General features: G+C 40.8%; 1 long non-coding RNA gene across 1 annotated transcript; it reads left to right on the top strand.

Moving 5' to 3' along the window:
- The first annotated feature begins 1324 nt into the window (after positions 1 to 1324).
- LOC306772872 lies at positions 1325 to 8891 on the top strand. The gene is made up of 3 exons (XR_013771785.1): positions 1325 to 1496; positions 4378 to 4572; positions 7977 to 8891. It is a non-coding gene; the product is annotated as an uncharacterized lncRNA (long non-coding RNA).
- Positions 8892 to 18341: the final 9450 nt, after the last annotated feature.

Genomic DNA, 18341 nt, shown 5'->3' with positions numbered 1-18341 from the left:
AGGGTTTGTTATTGGGGAAGCACCTCACTGTTCTTGTTGGGACGATGCTGTCCACACAGAAGTTTATGTAATCTGTCACACAATCAGTCATAGCGTTGATGTCGTCTCCATGAGGTTCACAGAGGACATTCCAGTCTGTAGCCTCAAAGCCTCCTCTAAGAGCATCTGCAGCTTCAGCAGACCAGATTTTGATAGTCTTTGTGATGACTGGCTGCTGCTGAATGATGGACTTGTAGGTGGAGGTGAGAAGAACCAGATTATGGTCAGATCTTCCTCAAGGAGGCAGGGCAGAACAACTATATATATATATGTGTGTGTGTGTGTGTGTGTGTGTGTGTGTGTGTGTGTGTGTGTGTGTGTGTGTGTGTATCATTTCATAAATGAGAAGTTAGAGCAGATGACTATGAGCAAATTTATTGACTGATTGTTGGGCTAAACTAAATAGAGTAGTCTTACATGTCACTTTTTCTGAAACAGTGATTTTTCCAGGCTACTGTTCCTATTTTTATAACAAGGGTGAAAATTTGAGAGTAAACCCACTTCTTGAGGGCCCACTACACCACTGGTTACTATGCTGATAGGCTTATTAGTTCCATCCCTATGCCAACTTTTATCTATTTTAATATTCATGGTTAAACGATTCAAGTCCAAAATATAAATAAAAGCCAATGCGCTGAATTTAAAAAAGTATATTATTGACCAAATTAAAAAGTTTTATCACATTTTCTTTCCACCTTAAAATCCAACCCTTTATTTGGATTAGGACAATCCTGGTTTCCTGAAACAAAGTTTCTAAAAATGTTGTGAGCAATACAAACGGAAGGCTTAATCCAGATCAAAACTTGGATTGGATTGGTTTAAATTAATCTAATTTAAACAACCAAGGCCGGATTATCCAGTTGGCCGTATGGGTACAGGCCCAGGGCCCTCTTAGGGCCAATGTGGAGAGTAAACACCAGCAGTTTGGACATGAAACAAAATGTACATAAAAGCCAGATAGTTGCACCACAGTGTCTAGTGTATTCCTAGTGGTACCATTGGGTGAGAGATGTTAGAAATGTCATTTCATTCACAATTTTCACAATGTTGCGGTGGGGAATGGAGCCCCTGGAACACTCTGGGCCCAGGGGCCTGTGCACTTTTAATCCGGCCCTGTGAACAACCAATTTTCAAAACATGATCAAATTCTATCCCTGAAATCCAATCAGAAAACGTGGCTCCAACTGCCAGAAGGGGGCGCAAGCACGACGCATTCCACCTCGGGCAGCTAAATTAATAGTAGAAGAAGAAGCTTTCAAAACATCCGGTTTAGTTGTCAGGGGAGCGCGCGGTGACAGGAGGGACATTGGTTGCAGGTCTATCGAGGCAGCAGAAGTTGGAGCTACTTTCTCTTGTTTTCCTCAGAAAGACGACACTACCGTCACCATACCACCGTGTTTGGGACATTAACGTCAACCCGACCGCTCTGCAGTCTTACAACAATGAAGTTGTAAAGTGTAAGAAGCTTGTTTCGATCATTACATACAAGTTTTGTTTTAACCGGCTTTTATCTGTTTATCTGTTTGTTTCTGTTCATGCTAACTCAAAAAAAGGTATGGGCGGAGTTTCATTAAGTTTTCAGGAGTTATTGTAAATGTAAAAAGGAAGAACTGGTTTAATTTTGTGGTGAAATTATCCGGATCACCGTCTGGATCCAGGAGCTTTTTATAGATCTTTGGGTATGTTTGCGCTTTTTTTTTCTAGTTTAAAACTAATATATACATTTTTATTGTAACGAAGGGCAGGTGTGGAAGGCATTTTGGTAGTTTTTAGTTGGTAAAATAAATTTGGGGCTACGATACGTCGTTCGGGCATGAAAGAAAAACGTGTTTTCCTGCAGTTTATAATTGTTTTTGTACAGTTTTGTTCCTAAATCTCAATTACGAATTTGTCGAGTGTCTAAATTTTAAGCGAAGTTAATCCACTTTTTTCCAAGTAATTTCCATACTGGTTTTTATCTAGCACAATCTGATTGGCTTCCACAGATCAGACATTCACCTGGAAAAGAGCGTTTAACTCAGTTCACAAGGGAAACCACCTATAAATGCAGCTGTCTGGAAACAGCAGGGACATTTCAGTACTAGTTTTAACTAATCTTCTCTTCTCTATAAGCGCAAAAATAGAAGCTTAAAAAAATGCATATGGCTTTAATGCCTGTAACCTTGTCACGTGCCAGTTAATCTAGTCCTGGTTTGGCTCGGTGGCAGGTTAACTGACCTCACCTTGAGGCTGAAATCTGCCTTCTGATTGTGTCCAGGATATATATACTCTTTAAATGACTTTAAATGAACCCTTCTTATTAGCATACAACAAAATTTGCTACAGCAAATAAAACAATCAAAGTAAAGAAAAAAAACATTTTAAATGTCTGTAAAAAGAAAAAAAAATGGATGCTGTAAAGATTTCTTTATAAAGAGCACCAGTAAGGCAGAATTAAAATATAAGGTATAAAAAAAAGAAATGGACTAAATGATAAGAAATATAGTAAAAAGGATCATGATGAAAAAATATTTAAAAAAAAAGAATAATATATTAATTAATTATTATATTAATAATATTATAAGAATAATATAAAGAATATATGGAAAGTATAGGGAAAGTATTAAATTGAAATTAAAAATGATGGGAATGATAGAGCTAATCCTCTTGCTTACTTTTTTTTTTTTAAACACAAATAATGATACCATAGAAGATATTACCTTGATTGTTAAATTCAACAGATATTTAGTAAATACTGGATCTGATCTGGTGAGTGAGATAAAACAATATATAAATATAAATACCACAAATAGAACAAATATAGAAATTAATTAATGTTTTTTTTCAAAGAAACTGATGAATCTTGATCTTGAATATAGTTAAAGGTTTCAAAAAGCAAACATTTTAAAGACTGTAATAATACTGATGCGGCATTTGTAATTAAAAAAAAAAAAAAAAAAAAATTATAGGCAATTCAAGGCACACCCAATAAAGGAGTGGTTCTGCAGGTGGTGACCACAGACCATTTCTCAGTTCCGATGCTTTCTGGCTGATGTTTTGGTCACTTTTGAATGCTGGCGGTGCTTTCACTCTAGTGGTAGCATGAGACGGAGTCTACAACCCACACAAGTGGCTCAGGTGGTCCAGCTCATCCAGGATGGCACATCAACGCGAGCTGTGGCAAGAAGGTTTGCTGTGTCTGTCAGCGTAGTGTCCAGAGCTGGAGGCGCTACCAGGAAACAGGCCAGTACATCAGGAGACGTGGAGGAGGCCGTGGCAGGGCAACAACCCAGCAGCAGGACTGCTACCTTCTTCTTTGTGCAAGGAGGAACAGGAGGAGCACTGCCAGAGCCCTGCAAAATGAGCTCCAGAAGGCCACAAATGTGCATGTGTCTGCTCAATCAGTCAGAAACAGACTCCATGAGGTGGTATGAGGGCCCAACGTCCACAGGTGGGGGTTGTGTTTACAGCCCAACACCATGCAGGACGTTTGGCATTTGCCAGAGAACATCAAGATTGGCAAATTCGCCACTGGTGCCCTGTGCTCTTCACAGATGAAAGCAGGTTCACACTGAGCACATGTGACAGACGTGACAGAGTCTGGAGAGACCGTGGAGAACGTTCTGCTGCCTGCAACATCCTCCATGACCGGTTTGGCAGTGGGTCAGTAATGGTGTGGGGTGACATTTCTTTTGAGCGCCGCACAGCCTTCCGTGTGCTCGCCAGAGGTAGCCTGACTGCCATTAGGTACCGAGATGAGATCCTCAGACCCCTTGTGGGACCGTATGCTGGTGCGATTGGCCCTGGGTTCCTCCTAATGCAAGACAATGGTAGACTTCATGTGGCTGGAGTGTGTCAGCAGTTCCTGCAACACGAAGGCATTGATGTTATGGACTGGCCCGCCCGTTCCCCAGACCTGAATCCAGTTGAGCACATCTGGGACATCATGTCTCGCTCCATCCACCAACGCCAAGTTGCACCACAGACTGTCCAGGAGTTGGTGGATGCTTCAGTCCAGGTCTGGGAGGAGATCCCTCTGGAGAACATCTGCCGCCTCATCAGGAGCATGCCCAGGCGTTGTAGGGAGGTCATACAGGCACACGGAGGCCACACACACTACTGAGCCTCATTTTGACTTGTTTAAAGGACATTATATCAAAGTTGGATCAGCCTGTAGTGTGTTTTTCCACTTTCATTTTGAGTATAATTCCAAATCCAGACCTCCGTGGGTTGATACATTTGATTTTCATTGATCATTTTTGTATGACTTTGTTGTCAGAACTTCAACTATCGAAAGACATATGGAAATACAGATTTTAAGACATCCACAGTAATTATCTTTATTTTGGTCTCGATCAGGTTTGGAGGACCTCCTAGCGGTATGAGCTGAACCGGCAGATTAGGCAGGAAGAAGAGGAGAAAGAACGGCTGCAACATGACATCCGTATCCTCTCAGAAAAGCTGAGCTGAATCAACGAGAGTCTGGCCCAAAAGCTGGCGGCCCGAGCCACGTTTGATCGCACCATCGCGGAGACAGAGACCGCCTACAGCAAAGTGTGTACCACTCTGCCTTAACCCTTCATAGAGCACTCAATAAAATACCTTTTTAAATGAGAAATTTTAACCTAAGTTTGTCCTTCTGATATCAACCAAGACCTCCATTCTGTTGTTACATAAACAAAAAATATATAGTTTGACGGTGAATATGAAAAAACGAAGTGATGAAAAATAGTCACTTGGCCAATAAAGGGTTAAGAGTGTTAAAACTCTTAAAAGAACCCTTTAGGCCACATCTGTAAACTCTTCCCCTCTGCATTCATAGCGTTTGTTGCAGGCAAACACACACCATTGTGGCATGATGTATCTTAAATAATGCATGTCTTTGTTTTGTCTTTTTTTTTTTTTTAAACAAAGATCTTAACTTTTAACAGCTTCTAAAGACCTAAAATAGATTAACTCTCTCTTTTTATGAACAATTCAGTTGTTTTGTGCTTAAAAACATGACATTTCTTCCACAAAAAGCCTTTAAAAAAAAACCTCCTGTAGTGTCGGAGTGAGCTTGCGCTGCGTTGTTATGATTTCATATCCCGCAGGACGAGGTCCGAGCATGCTTGTGACGCATCCACCCAGCGGATGCTGAACTCCCTGCGTGCTCACGTTAATCACTGAAAAACAAATACTCCTAAACTGCTCTCACAGGAAAAACAAGACAAAATTCACATAGTTTCTCTTCTTCCTTCCTGTAGATTGTAGAGAGTTCCCAGTCCCTCCTGTGTGTCCTGAGACAGGAGGCAGGGAACTTAAGTCAGTCCATCGAATCGGCCCATCCTCGAAGATAAGACGCAGATAACCATCGCTAGATCACAATAGTTTTTTGTTTTTTTTAATTGAATAAATGTTTGTTGACATCAAAGTAAGACTCATCGAGAAGCTCTGATTTGTTCAAGTCATCTATTTATTCAGCTTTCATTTAAAGAAGTATGACATCTTTTTTTAAAAATTTATTTACTTTCCCAAATCATTGATGATAAGTTTACAGTAAGCACATCGGCTGCGATGTAGATTTACAAACGAGGGGAGGAAAAGATGAACATGATGGAGCTTCTACCACGACGGCCATCAGAAAAGTTCTTGCTGGTGTCATTTAAGACAATCAGTGGAGTTTTTTGTTTTTTTTTCTCTACAATCCAGATCTGCCTGTTTGGTCCCGCAGGTCACAGAAAACACTGACAACCTCTTTGGGATTTTGGTAAACAAAAAACAGCAGCTACCACAGATGACTGTCACATGACCACGAGCCCAGGTTTAAATCTAACCCTACAGATCATTACAGACTTAAATGATTGCAGATTCAGACCTGATATTTTCACATAAGAAAAGGAAGGTTCTACTTTTGTAAAAGTAGAACGTGGCCATTTTTAATTAACTTAAACTTCTACAGAGTTTAAGTTTGAAGTATTTCCTCAGTCTGAGTGGTTATAGGACAACTTATTTGGCCTAAGTGTTTATTTCAATGTTCTAAATACCTCATTTATGAATGTAATTGGATTAAACGTCAGTTTTTTTTTCCACATATTTTGCCAGAAAAGGCGTCATTCTGGCTTCTAATCCAACAATCAGACTGTTGCCTGTTAAACCTCATACAAGATTCCACATGTACACAAGTCTTGTAATACGTTCTTGATACAAATGAGTGAATAAAAGTACGTTCATATTACAAGATTAGGATAATTGTTTGTTACGTTTATAACTGGTCCTTTAAAATGCAGGCCAATGGGAAGGAAAAAAGGGTGTTTCCAGACCTGGACCTGTGTCCTGTGGGTGCAGTTTGTGGTCACAGTGACAAGGCCAACAGTCAGGAAACTGTTCAGATGCAAACACTGTGGCGAAAGTACAAAAAGAAAACACATGGCAACCATCGGCAGTGCATTCATCAGGTACGATTGAAGGGTTGTATTTCATGATCATTGAAAAACAAAACAATGCCTAATGTACAAAAAAAAAAGTCAAATAAAAGTTAGTGGTATCTGGCCATCACAGCAACACTTTTAATCAGTTGGCATTAAGATTAAAAAATGATTAAAAAAAATCATCTTGGTAACTTGGTGCATTCTTGCATATATATTAAAAAAAAGATTACATTTTTCAAACACACAATCTTGCATTCGTTTGCACAAACAAGTCATCATTTTAACTAGATGATGGTGATCGAAGCTGTTGCTCTCTGTGGAATGTCGAAGTGTGACTTTGTGGTCCATTTTTTCAGACATGCAAACCTCAATTTTACGCTGGAATAAATACGCAGAAAGTCCAGCAGGTAGACCGTTTTTTTTGTTTAGTATTTTCTTTTGGTTGAACGTGACGATTAACTTCAATAAAAAAAATAAAAAAAACATTCCACCACGATGACCAAAATTATGGACGTACAGACATTATTGGCGAAGGTCACTTTTGTCCGAGCGTTGGATAAATGAGAGCTGCTACTGATCGATGCCTCTCCTCTCCCTCCCCCGGGGTGCATATGTCTTCCATCCGGCGGCTTTAATACAGCATGATATATTCCCCAGAACATATAAAAACTAAAAAGGCATAAAGAAGCTTTAAATTAAGAGACTTGAGCTGAAATCAAAAACAAAACTGTGGCACCCTTTTTACTTTTTTTTCCCCCCCTCTTTAGAAGTTAAATCTGCCATCGATGTACAGAATGCAAGCAGAAATGTCCTCCACGTTGCCATGCCAACACTGAGCTCTGTCACCGTGGAGACGCCTTTGCTTCCTGTCAGCTCCTCAACATGGTCCAAAAGAGCAGAATGTATGTTGGATTGTTAGAGTCGGAGGGATGATGCTGACAGATCAACTGTCCCGGGATACAAAGAGGAAGGACACACACACAAAAAAAACAAACCTAGCAACACTAGAATGTGTTTCACTCACGTGTGCATTGTACATTTCTACCTTTCCTGGTGTTCCTTATTGGGCTGATGTGTGGCAGCCTCTTCCAGTCAATCAGGTTTGGGTTTGTCTGTTTGGGCTGATTAGCCACTATTTAAGTTTACCCTTGTGTGTCATTTGTTAGGTCAGTTTGTGTTTCATTTTGTTTGAGTTACTTCTGTTACAAATTCTTTGATTATAGTTTTAAGTTGACCTCTTTTATAGGCCTGATGTATTCATGTGTGTTAAAACAACTTTTTCTCTTTTTTTTTTGGGTCAAAATAAAAACCCTATTTTTTTTTTTTTTTTTTTAAACTTTCAACCTGTGCCAGACTGCTTCACTGCTCAGCCCATCACAATAGATCTTTATATCAGCAGGATGTCACTCTGAAATGGAAAAAAGTAGTGAGGCCACTCCCTCCTTTCAAATGATCTGGTGTGTCTTCTTCACTTTGCTCTTTAAATCCTTCAGGTTAGTTCATTCTTCACTATTGACTGTAAAACATTTACACAATCTGTGTTTCTAGATTCTTTGTTTTGGCAAAAGTCACGGCAAGGAAAATCTGCCACACTAGATTGGACCCAAGATGCAGATAGCACGTGAGTAGGATCACAATTTATTGCAAACATATGTAGAATCGCTTGGGTGTTTTCTGTCCAGGTTGTGTTTCTAGGAGGAGAAGATAATTAGTGGAGTCCAAAAGACATGAAGTCTCCGAGATAGTTTTTTGCCAAGATGGAGCTTACTGTGACCAGGGGTGGTTGTTTGGCTGGAGGGGGATAGTCAAGTTCCCAGGCATGGTGGACAAGACGGCAGGGCGAGCAGAGCAGCTGGAAATAACTCTTGGGTTGGTGGAGTGGATCCAGGCAAGGCGATGCTGCGTAGATAGCAGGAGCAGAAACATTGGTTAAATAACTCTTCGAGAAGACTGAGACTCTCAAGGAGCCGGATTTACCAAAGGTACTGTGAGATAATCTGGCGGAGACTGGAGCTCTTGCAAGTGCTTAAATAGCAGTGCCAGATGAGCAGCAGGTGTGTTCCATTAGCACTCCAGACTCCGCCCTGAGCCACCAGGAAGCCTGCTCACCCCCACCTAAAAATCCAGAAGAAGAAAAAACACTGCCAGGAGAAGCCCATGACAAAAAATAAACAGAATACATGTGTTTTAGCAAATGTTTGAGTTGTTATTAAGAAGAAGTTAATAGTGTAAACACTGAAACAGTAGTGTTATAACACTTAGTTTGGCTTTTACATACTGGTAGAGATGCTTGTAGCAACCCCCAAGGCCGAATTAACCCCCAAATCAGATAAGGACTCAGGACTTTCTACTTCAAAAGGAAGTCCATCCACACATCTCCAAAACAGAGCTCAATGAAAGCCCTAAAAATCAGATCCATCTTAATCCAGGTAGACAGACCTCCACTTTAAACCAGGAACCCTGGTGGCCTTGTTCCTGGTAGGATATGTCTACACAGACAGACTGTGGCACCCTTTTGAAGTTGGACCCTGGTAAGAGCCTGTCGTCCATCACCCCAGGAGGTCCCTTTGTATCCTCAGCACACAAAGATCAAATTCCAGAGCAGGACCTTTAAGCTCTGAATTCTAAACTGTATAAAATACTGGATGTATCCTCAGCACACCTGGATAAATGGACTCTTCTTCCTTTCTAAATTAATCCAAGACTTTAACCGTTTTTCAGATGTGAAATCCACAAAAGTTAGCAAGTTAGCAAGTTAGTTCATTTCTGTGATTCCTTGGATGGAGCAATGGCACCATCTAGCAGACACCCTCGAACAGGTTGAGATATGCATTTCAGGCTGATTAAATACACCGTGATTAACATTATATGCTGTTGTTATTACCAACTCTGACTCAAAGTAAGAACTTGCTGTGTGGAAATGATTTCTTAACCCACCAGGTTCGTGGAAAGTTAAAATCATCGATGATGAAGTGTATTGAAGTCTTGAAATGTCTTAATGAAATGTCTTGTACCTGTTAACAAACCTTTTCCCCTTTTGACAGCAGCAAAACTGTTTTAAGGTTCATATTTATGAGGATCATTCATACTTCTTCTCATCTATAAATGGATTTTATAGACATGTTTTGAGGTTGGAAAAATGTTAAGTTTAATTCCCCAAGAACTTAGTATTTTGACCAAACCTTCAGACCCCATGTCCTGACCCCTGCGCTCTGATTGGATAATCTAAAGTCCGCCCCAGAGCGCCAAATTTAACTACGGGTCTTCCCGGAACTCGTCTCTTCCATTCTTACCTTTTTTCTTTTGTTTCTTCTCTCGTTTTTTCTCTCTCGTTTTCTTTTGTTTCTCTCTTATTTTTTCTTTTCGTTTTCGTTTGATGTTTGCTTTAGTTGTGTTTTTGTCCGTCTGGCGTCATGTTCGTTTTTGTTAAGTAAGTAAGCTCGCTCCTGCTTAACACCAGAAAACTCCTCCAATTCTGGCTGAACAATTTTTGCTTCTGACACACCATCGAAGCTGTTCTCCCGGCCCACAAAGACTGTGACCAGTAACGCACGGACGACCCGAACGTTACTGCTCCAGCTGATCCCAGGACTTTGCCGGCACCCGGGACCTGTGGATTCTAATCAGAGTTGGGTCCAGCTTCTGTGGAGGTCCCCTTTGGACAAGTATCAGGACGACCACTGAATCCTTGCCCACTGGACCCAAGGTTCGGGTTCTCGACCACCAAGGCGCTGAAGTAAGGCCGACCCATTATTCCATTGTCTCCGATCCAGCTGGTGTCTTAGCAGAAGCTGCCCTTTTTAAATCCATTCCCCCGGTATCCGCCTGATAGTCTACCCTGACATATTTAGTTAACTTCATTAGACTTGCCATCTTTCCAACCTTCCTAGTTGTGTAAGTTATGTAAGCTGCTTACATAACTTTACCTTTAATAGTTTTATTTTACATTTTTGTTGCTGGCTTGGCTCGAGCTTCCATTCTCTCTCTCTCGCGCTCTCTCTCTCTCACTCTCTCTCTCTCTCTCATCCTCATCCTCATCCTCATCCTGGCTAATTCAGTATTTGATTGCTTGCTGACGCTATTTCTGGTTTACATTATTAATTTCATTTGGACCTGATGATTTTAACCGGTATGGTTTTTAATAAAGTCTGTTATATTTTAAGAAGTCATGGTAGCGTGATCGATATTTGAGAAGTGATTGGTTCCCTCTGACGAGAACTTACAGCAAGCGTATTCTGAGACTGATTATCTGTTATTAGACAAATATCATTGTCATATTACGGTATTCCTTGCCTGACCGTATAACAAATTTAGGGCTGAAAGCAGACCAAACCAAATGAAGCAGTTCACCAGGGCTGATTGAGGACTGACTCTGAAAGAAGCTGGAAATAAGAAATAGTACTGCTGATGCATGAAGGGAAATATTCAATTTAGTCAAAACTGTTAAACTGGTCTTAAAATCTTTCATGCAACCAAAGATTTCAGCAACAGAAAATGATCATCTTTTTTCTTTTTCTTTTTTTTTTTAAATTACCAACATGCTGGTTCCAGGTCATAATGTCTAAAGTTATTTGGACATTTCTGTTGAATTCTCAGTTTTGTAAAGGCTGCTCTGGCAAACTGGGAATTCAAGAATCCAAACAGGTACAGATTCCCAGTAAATTTTTTTAAACAATTTTTTTTACTGATAAATAATTTTCTCACATGACAAATTAAAGAGTTTTTGGCCAAACATAACAAAATAAATACAGACAAGCTGGTGATGTTTCTAAAGAGGAGGACTTCAGTGCACTCACAGGTAACCAGGCAACACCAAGAAGCCACTCTCTTGGAAAGGCAAGAAGAGGAGGAATAAACAGAAATAAACATGCATGAAGGCCCCTGCCACCTAAAATCTATTTCCTGATGGTGAAATGAAAAGTAAGAATCAGTCAAACTGCTACAAGACCGTAACCCCAGTCAAGAAGAAGTTTCTGATAACTTTCTGTTGGAGCTTTTACACCATGTGGGTCTCAGGTAGTGAATCACACACATCATCATTTTAGATCAAATGTGAATTCAGATATTTGTGTTCCAAGTAATTATTTTATTGTATATTTTCCACAGGTACCTCTCTCAACGACCAAGTCCACCAAACTTCATCTGATGTGTACAAAGACCCGAAGCAGGTGGCCAAAATCTTCTGCTCACACACAATCAACAACTACAACCGCATCCTCTGGTACAAGCAAGTGAAGAACAGACAACTACAATTTCTGGGTTACATCTTGACAAACTTGTTCAGTCCAGAAACCGTAATGAACGTAGCAATAGATGGGAGTGCAAATAAAGGCGAAAAATGCACGTTAACAATTAAAGGACTCAGTGTCAACAGCCGTGGAGTGTATTTCTGTGCTGGCAGTCAGCACAGTGCTGCATGTCTCTGCTCCTTAATACAAAAACCTCATCAGTCTTTGCCATGTGTGTATTACAGCACAGTGACTCCTGCACCTGAGTTATCTTCTGTCATTTGATGGAAGCATCAGACTTTTTTGTTAGGAGGAGGATCCTGCATGACGCCACCCATCTGAGGAATAAACGCTAATTCACCACTGCTGTCTGTGGACTGACTCAGAAAGAAGCTGGAAATGATCAGTGTAACTGTTCAAGCATTTATGGAAAATACTGACTTATTTTAATTCTATTTTAATCTAATCTGATAATTTCTTATAAAACCAAACTTTTCGAGAGAAGATGATCAACCTTTTTCCTTTGCATAGCTTTAAACATCCTGATGGTTTCAGGTAAAAACCTCAAATTAATTCAAATTTGCTACAATTTTCAGGTGTTTTATTGTTTTAAAATCAATTGATCTGGAACAATGTTATCTTTCCATCAGTGATGATAATTATCTTTTGTCTGTTTGTTTTCAAACATGATCTTCTCTCAGTGACAAAGTCCATCAGGAACCTGCAGAAATGTATAAAATCTGAAAGAAGACGCCACTATTGACTGTTCGCATCAGATTGACAGCTACAACCGCATCGTCTGGTACAAGCAAACGAAAACAGACCTGCATCTCCTTGGATACATGGTTGGAGACTCTGACAACATAGAGAAAGGAGTAAATGCGAAGATAGCAGGAAATGCAAATGAAGGCAAAAAATGCACGTTAACAATTGAAGGACTCGGTGTGAACAGCAGTGCCATTTATTTCTGTGCTGCTAGTTTACACAGTGTAACATATCACAGCTCCTCAATACAAAAACCTCCCAATCAAACACACACAGTTTAATCTTTGTACTATACCTCCAAACCTGCCGCAGCTGCATGTGTTTAAACCAGTGTTGGTTTTTCTTGTGTTTGCAATCAGGTAAGGAAAGCGAGGTTCTTACTGCAGAGCGACAACCTTAATGCCCCCCCCCCCCCTCATAAATAGCGCAAGTTCCAACATTATTCCATCAGCTGTTTCTGCAGCTCATTGTTAAATATTATCACACAATGATGGTTCAGATACTTTGTAGCGTCTAACATCTACAACACCGCTACCGGTTGTCAATGGGTTAATTAGTTTACTACTTGTACTTCCTCTTGAATGATCACTCCCCCTCTGCTGTCGTGAGATCCAGTTGATATTTATTGTCCGTTTGTTGCTGTTCATTTTATGATAAAATGGCTTAACGGTATCAAACGTGAGTCTGCTGGACGTACCGTAGAAAACTGTTTACCTCCCCCATTAACAACCCCGTGCAACTAAAATCATGACCCTTAAGTAACCCCCGCTACAAGCGTCACGAAACGTGATACCACCCCCTGGTGGATGTGGAACTTATAAAAGAAACATGGCTCCTACATACCAGCCCCTAATTGCGTGTGGCAGAAGACATAGCAATTACACAATCTTGTATTAAAGGAGCCACAAAAAAAACATCACTATGCATGAGAATCTATATGCGCAGACTTCTCTTTACATTAAACAACAGCTTCACATAATAGACATATTTTGGTTACAGGTCTTTCAATCACATTAGTTTTGGTTTGGAGGCGAACCACACGTACTAGACCTTTCTTATCTGGAAATGTTTTCAGAACCTTTCCAAGCACCCAAGATCCCCTGGGTATTGTGGAATCCATGACAATGACAACATCACCAGGAACAAAACTTCTTTTCTGCTTGGTCCATTTTTGTCGTTCTTGTAGCAATGGTAAATATTCTCGGATCCATCGTTTCCAAAAGAGATCGGATATGTACTGAACTTGTTTCCACCTTTTCTTGGAATAAAGATCTTCCTTGTCAAAAAGTCCTGGTGGGAGAACCGGGTTTCCTTTCAGGAGAAGTAAATGGTTGGGTGTTAAAGCTTCGAGATCATTGGGGTCTTCTGACAGCTTTGTTATAGGTCGATCATTGAATATTGCCTCAGCCTCGCATAGCAAAGTATGAAATCCTTCATCATCCAACATTTGCTGACGAAGCACAGAATGCAGGACCTTTTTAATCAGTCGTATGAGAAGCTCCCATACGCCACCTTGATGTGCGCCAAATGGTGGGTTGAAAATCCACTTAATTCCCCTTTGTGACATGGATTTCTCAAATTGGTTATGGTTTAAAGCTGCTAATGCTTCCCGTAGTTCTCTTTTTGCTCCCACAAAATTGGTGCCATTGTCTGATCTCATTTGTGAGACTTGTCCTCTTCGAGAGATGAACCTCCGTAATGCATTAATGCATGAATCAGTGTCCAGAGAGTAAGCCATTTCGAGGTGGACCGCTCTGCTTGTCATACAAGTGAATAGGACGCCATACCGTTTTACAATGCTGCGCCCTCTTTTGACGTCAATTGGCCCAAAATAATCTACCCCAACGTTGGTGAATGGCGGTAAATCAGGGATCACTCTTTCCTCAGGCAGGTCTGCCATTTTTTGTTCACTTGTTCTTCCTCCATACCGTTTGCAGAACACGCATTTTGTTATAACCTTTTTCACAGCTGAGAGACCATTTATAATCCAAAACTTTCGTCTTATATTAGAAAGGACATGATTTCTCCCTCCATGACCAAGTTGCAAGTTTTAATGACGAATGATAAGATCGGAGATGTGCTTGTCTTTTGGTAGAAGGAGGGGATGTCTTATGTTTTCAGGAATAGCTGCTTTACTCAGCCGGCCTCCGACCCGTAGAAGTCCTCCCTCTAACACAGGACCCAATTTGTAGATGCTGCTACTTTTATGCAATACTGAGTTATTGGAGGTCAATGCTCTCTTCAGGGAAACTCTCCTGTTGACAGAAGGCAACTATGGATGTTTCAGCTTCTGTGAGATCCTCTAAAGATACACTTTGATTTCCAAGTGAATCCTTGACAACTTGTATCTCCTTTGGTACATTCATCACAGATGCACCACCTGCATTTGTCAGTTGATGTAACTCCTTTCTTTTTTTACTCAGTTTCAGTAGAGCCCTTTTTAGCTTGATTGTCCAAGCAACCGCAGTTTTTAATCTTTGTCAGTCTGAGAAAGAAATTAATAGTTGAGAAGTGGCATTTGTGTTGGTAACTGTTGCATTAATCAAGGGATTCTGTTTCACTTCCGGTTCATCAGCAGTTATGTTTAAGTCCATGGATGATTTTGGCCAATTTTCTTCAGGTTCCCAAAGAAATTTAGGACTTTCTAGCCATCCTAATGTCTGGCCTTTTGCCTTTACACCTCGAGAAGCATCATCAGCCAGGTTTAGCAATGAGGGGATGTATCTCCATTGTGCAACTTCTGAGCCATCTCTGATGGTAGCTACTCTGTTTGCAACGAAAGTCTGAAATCTCCGGTTCTCGTTTCGTAAGTACTGTAATGTGGTTGTGTCGGACGAGAAGTTGATCACTGATGCTGCTCACCTGTGGGGGGGTTACAGTACTTTAAAACTGCGGTGCTGTCAGTCCAAAAGCAGGCCTTTTCCAATGGCAATTGAAGCTCCCTCTGGAGCATTTTATCCACTCTGACAGCAACAACAGCAGCAGTGAGCTCCAGTCGAGGAATGGTAACGGGCTTAAGTGGAGCCACTCTTGCTTTGCCAAACAGATAGTTAACATGAACCTCCTTATTCATGTTTTGCATTCTGAGATATGTAGCTGTGCCATAGTCATTCTCACTATCATCAGAAAAATGATGCATCTGGGCACAAACCACCTTTCCAAATCCCTTTGGCTTAATGCACCGATTGACCTGGAAATCTGTCAGTTTCTTCAAGTCTGTCAGCCACTTGTTCCATTTTTTTTTTAAAGCTGGAGGTATCTGATCATCCCAGGCACATTTTATCCTGCATAGTTCCTGTAGCAACAGTTTAGCCGGGAGTATAAGAGGTGCAAGGAAACATAGTGGATCATAGATTGAACTAATGATCGACAACATGCCCCTTTTAGTGGAAGGCTTCTCCTTGGCTTTAATTTTGAACTTGAAGCTGTCAGATTCAATACACCACTGCAAACCTAAAGCCCTGTCCACAGGCAACTTGTCTCTGGTTAAGTCCAACTCATACAAGGTTTGGGACCTTAGTTCCCCGGAATACTTTGAAGCACGTCTCGACTGTTGCTTGTCCATTGGGTTAAAGTAAACCCTCCTTTGCTGCAAATGGCTATGAGATCCTTGGCCATATTAATTGCATCCTCTTCAGAAGGCAGGCTCTTCAGAAGGTCATCCATGTAGAAATTTCTGTTGACCGTTTCGATCACATCTTGTGAAAAGTTGATTAGATTATTCTCAGCAGTCTTTCTTAAAGCAAAGCAAGCACAGCTTGGAGAGGAAACTGCTCCAAATAAGTGAACGGTCATACGATATTCTTCAACGTCCTTTTCTAGATTACCTTCGGGCCACCACAGAAAACGCAAAAAAATCTGCATGCTCCTCAGTTACTTTTACTTGATGGAACATGGCTTTTATATCTGCCATCAGGGCAACGTGTTCCTGCCGAAATATCATCAGAACCCCTACCAGTGAGCTTGTTAGGTTTGGGCCTTGCAAGAGTTGGCTGTTGAGTGACGTCCCTTTGTATTGTGCTCCACAGTCGAACACCACACGCAATTTATTTTTCTGTGGATGATACACACCCTGGTGTGGTAAGTACCATACTTTGCCCTTTGTCCCCACCAACTGGTAATGCAGCACTTGTTCGGCATAGCCATTATGAATGACTTCTGCAATAAAGTTAATGTATTCCTTGTGAAAGTTAGCATCTCTCTGTAGTTTCCTTTTCAGACCAAGAACACGTTGCAAAGCAATAGAGATGTTGTTTGGCATTGACACATCTTCTCCTTTGAAAGGCAGTGGTAATTTATAGTGTCCTTTCCTAAGCTGAGCAGAGCATTCCATTATTTCCAAAAATCTCTTTTCTTCCCTTGACATTTCTTCATATTTTGTCGAAGCCTTTTCATTGAAGTCATAGTTATATTGACAGGTTAACAAATCTTCAATTCTGCCTACCACAGTCTTATTGGCATGGATTGTAAGACATTCACTCTCTCAACTGCTGCAACCTTGTACTGTCCCATTTATAACCCATCCTAGTAGGGTTTTGACTGCGTAGGGCCCATCTCCCTGGCTGTTAACAATTTCCCAAGGTTCCATCAGTTTGGATGCATTAGTGCCAATTAGAAGATCCACGCCAGCATTTATGCAAGGAACTTTAGCCCCTTTAAGATAAGGCCACTTAGTCAGCTCCCTTTCCCTGATGATGTTGTCTGTAGAGACCGGCATCTCCTTTTGGGTAAATACACTAGGAAGTTGATAGAAATGTTTACCAGACAACCCTGAAATCTGCAGATCTTTTATAATCGAGGTCATAACTGTCTTATTTTGACTCATGGTGCGAAGGTGAATCTTAGCATTTCGTCCTTGAATATTCAACTTATGAAGGAGCCTTTCAGAGCAAAAAGTGTCTGTGCTCCCTGGATCCAAGAAGGCATATGTTTCAATAACTTTAGTTCCCTTTGTGCTCTTCACTTGAACAGGCAAGATGGGAAGAATACCATTGTGGTGGCCAGCCCCTGTATGACCACAGGTGGATGTTGCTTTACAACCTCCAGAGGATGTCCCTTCTTGACCTGTACCCTTTCGATTAGTCTTTTCTCCTTGTCCAATATGCAATATACTGGGATGCATTTGATTGCAGTGTTTGCAAGTGATGCGCTTATCACAACTCTTGCTTAAATTTCCTGTGTTCAAGCAACCAAAGCATAGTCCTTTCTCCTTTAGAAATTCTAATTTTTCCTGGTGTGATCTTTTGACCAATTGTGAACATTGCTCCAACACATGACCATCCTCTGAACAGAATAAGCAAGAAGAGAAACTTGTTCTATTTGGGAGTCTCTTTATTTTCACAAGTGGCCATTTTAAGTTCATCCTTGACAGAAGCATGAGTGGCAAAGCTATTTCTTTTAAGCTGTGATTTTATTTGAGGTTTATTTTGTCTTGTTATTCCTTTGATAGATGGAGCGTCCTGAATGATGCCGAAAACTGGGTCTGATGTAATCTTGATCTGTTGCTCAATGAAGTTGACAATGTCTGGAAAACATGCCCTTTGACCAGTACTTTCAAGAATTTCACTTGCCTTTGTTCTCCACTTTTCTCTGAGTTTGTAGGGAAATTTCTGACTCAGAATTTTCATGTTGGATGGCATACTTAATTCCTCCAAATATTGCAATTCCTCCATAGCATTGCAGCATTCACGAAGGAAAAGTCCATATGCCTTTAGTCCTTTGGCGTCCTCACTTTTGACACTTGGCCAGCTCGTAACCTTCTCCATGTAAGCAGCTGTTATACTGAATTCATATCCAAAGTGTTCCTTTAGCAATCTTTTAGCAGTGACATATCCTTTTTCTGCAGTCATGTGAAGACAACTGCGTACCATGTCCCTCGGTTGTCCTCTGGTGTACTGCTCAAGATAGTACAGACAATCTC

Source organism: Telmatherina bonti (assembly GCF_933228915.1).
Source record: "Telmatherina bonti genome assembly, chromosome: 22".
NCBI classification, from domain to species: Eukaryota; Metazoa; Chordata; class Actinopteri; order Atheriniformes; family Telmatherinidae; genus Telmatherina; species Telmatherina bonti.
Note: the sequence above shows the minus strand (reverse complement) of the source record. Positions and strands in the feature narration are given on the sequence as shown.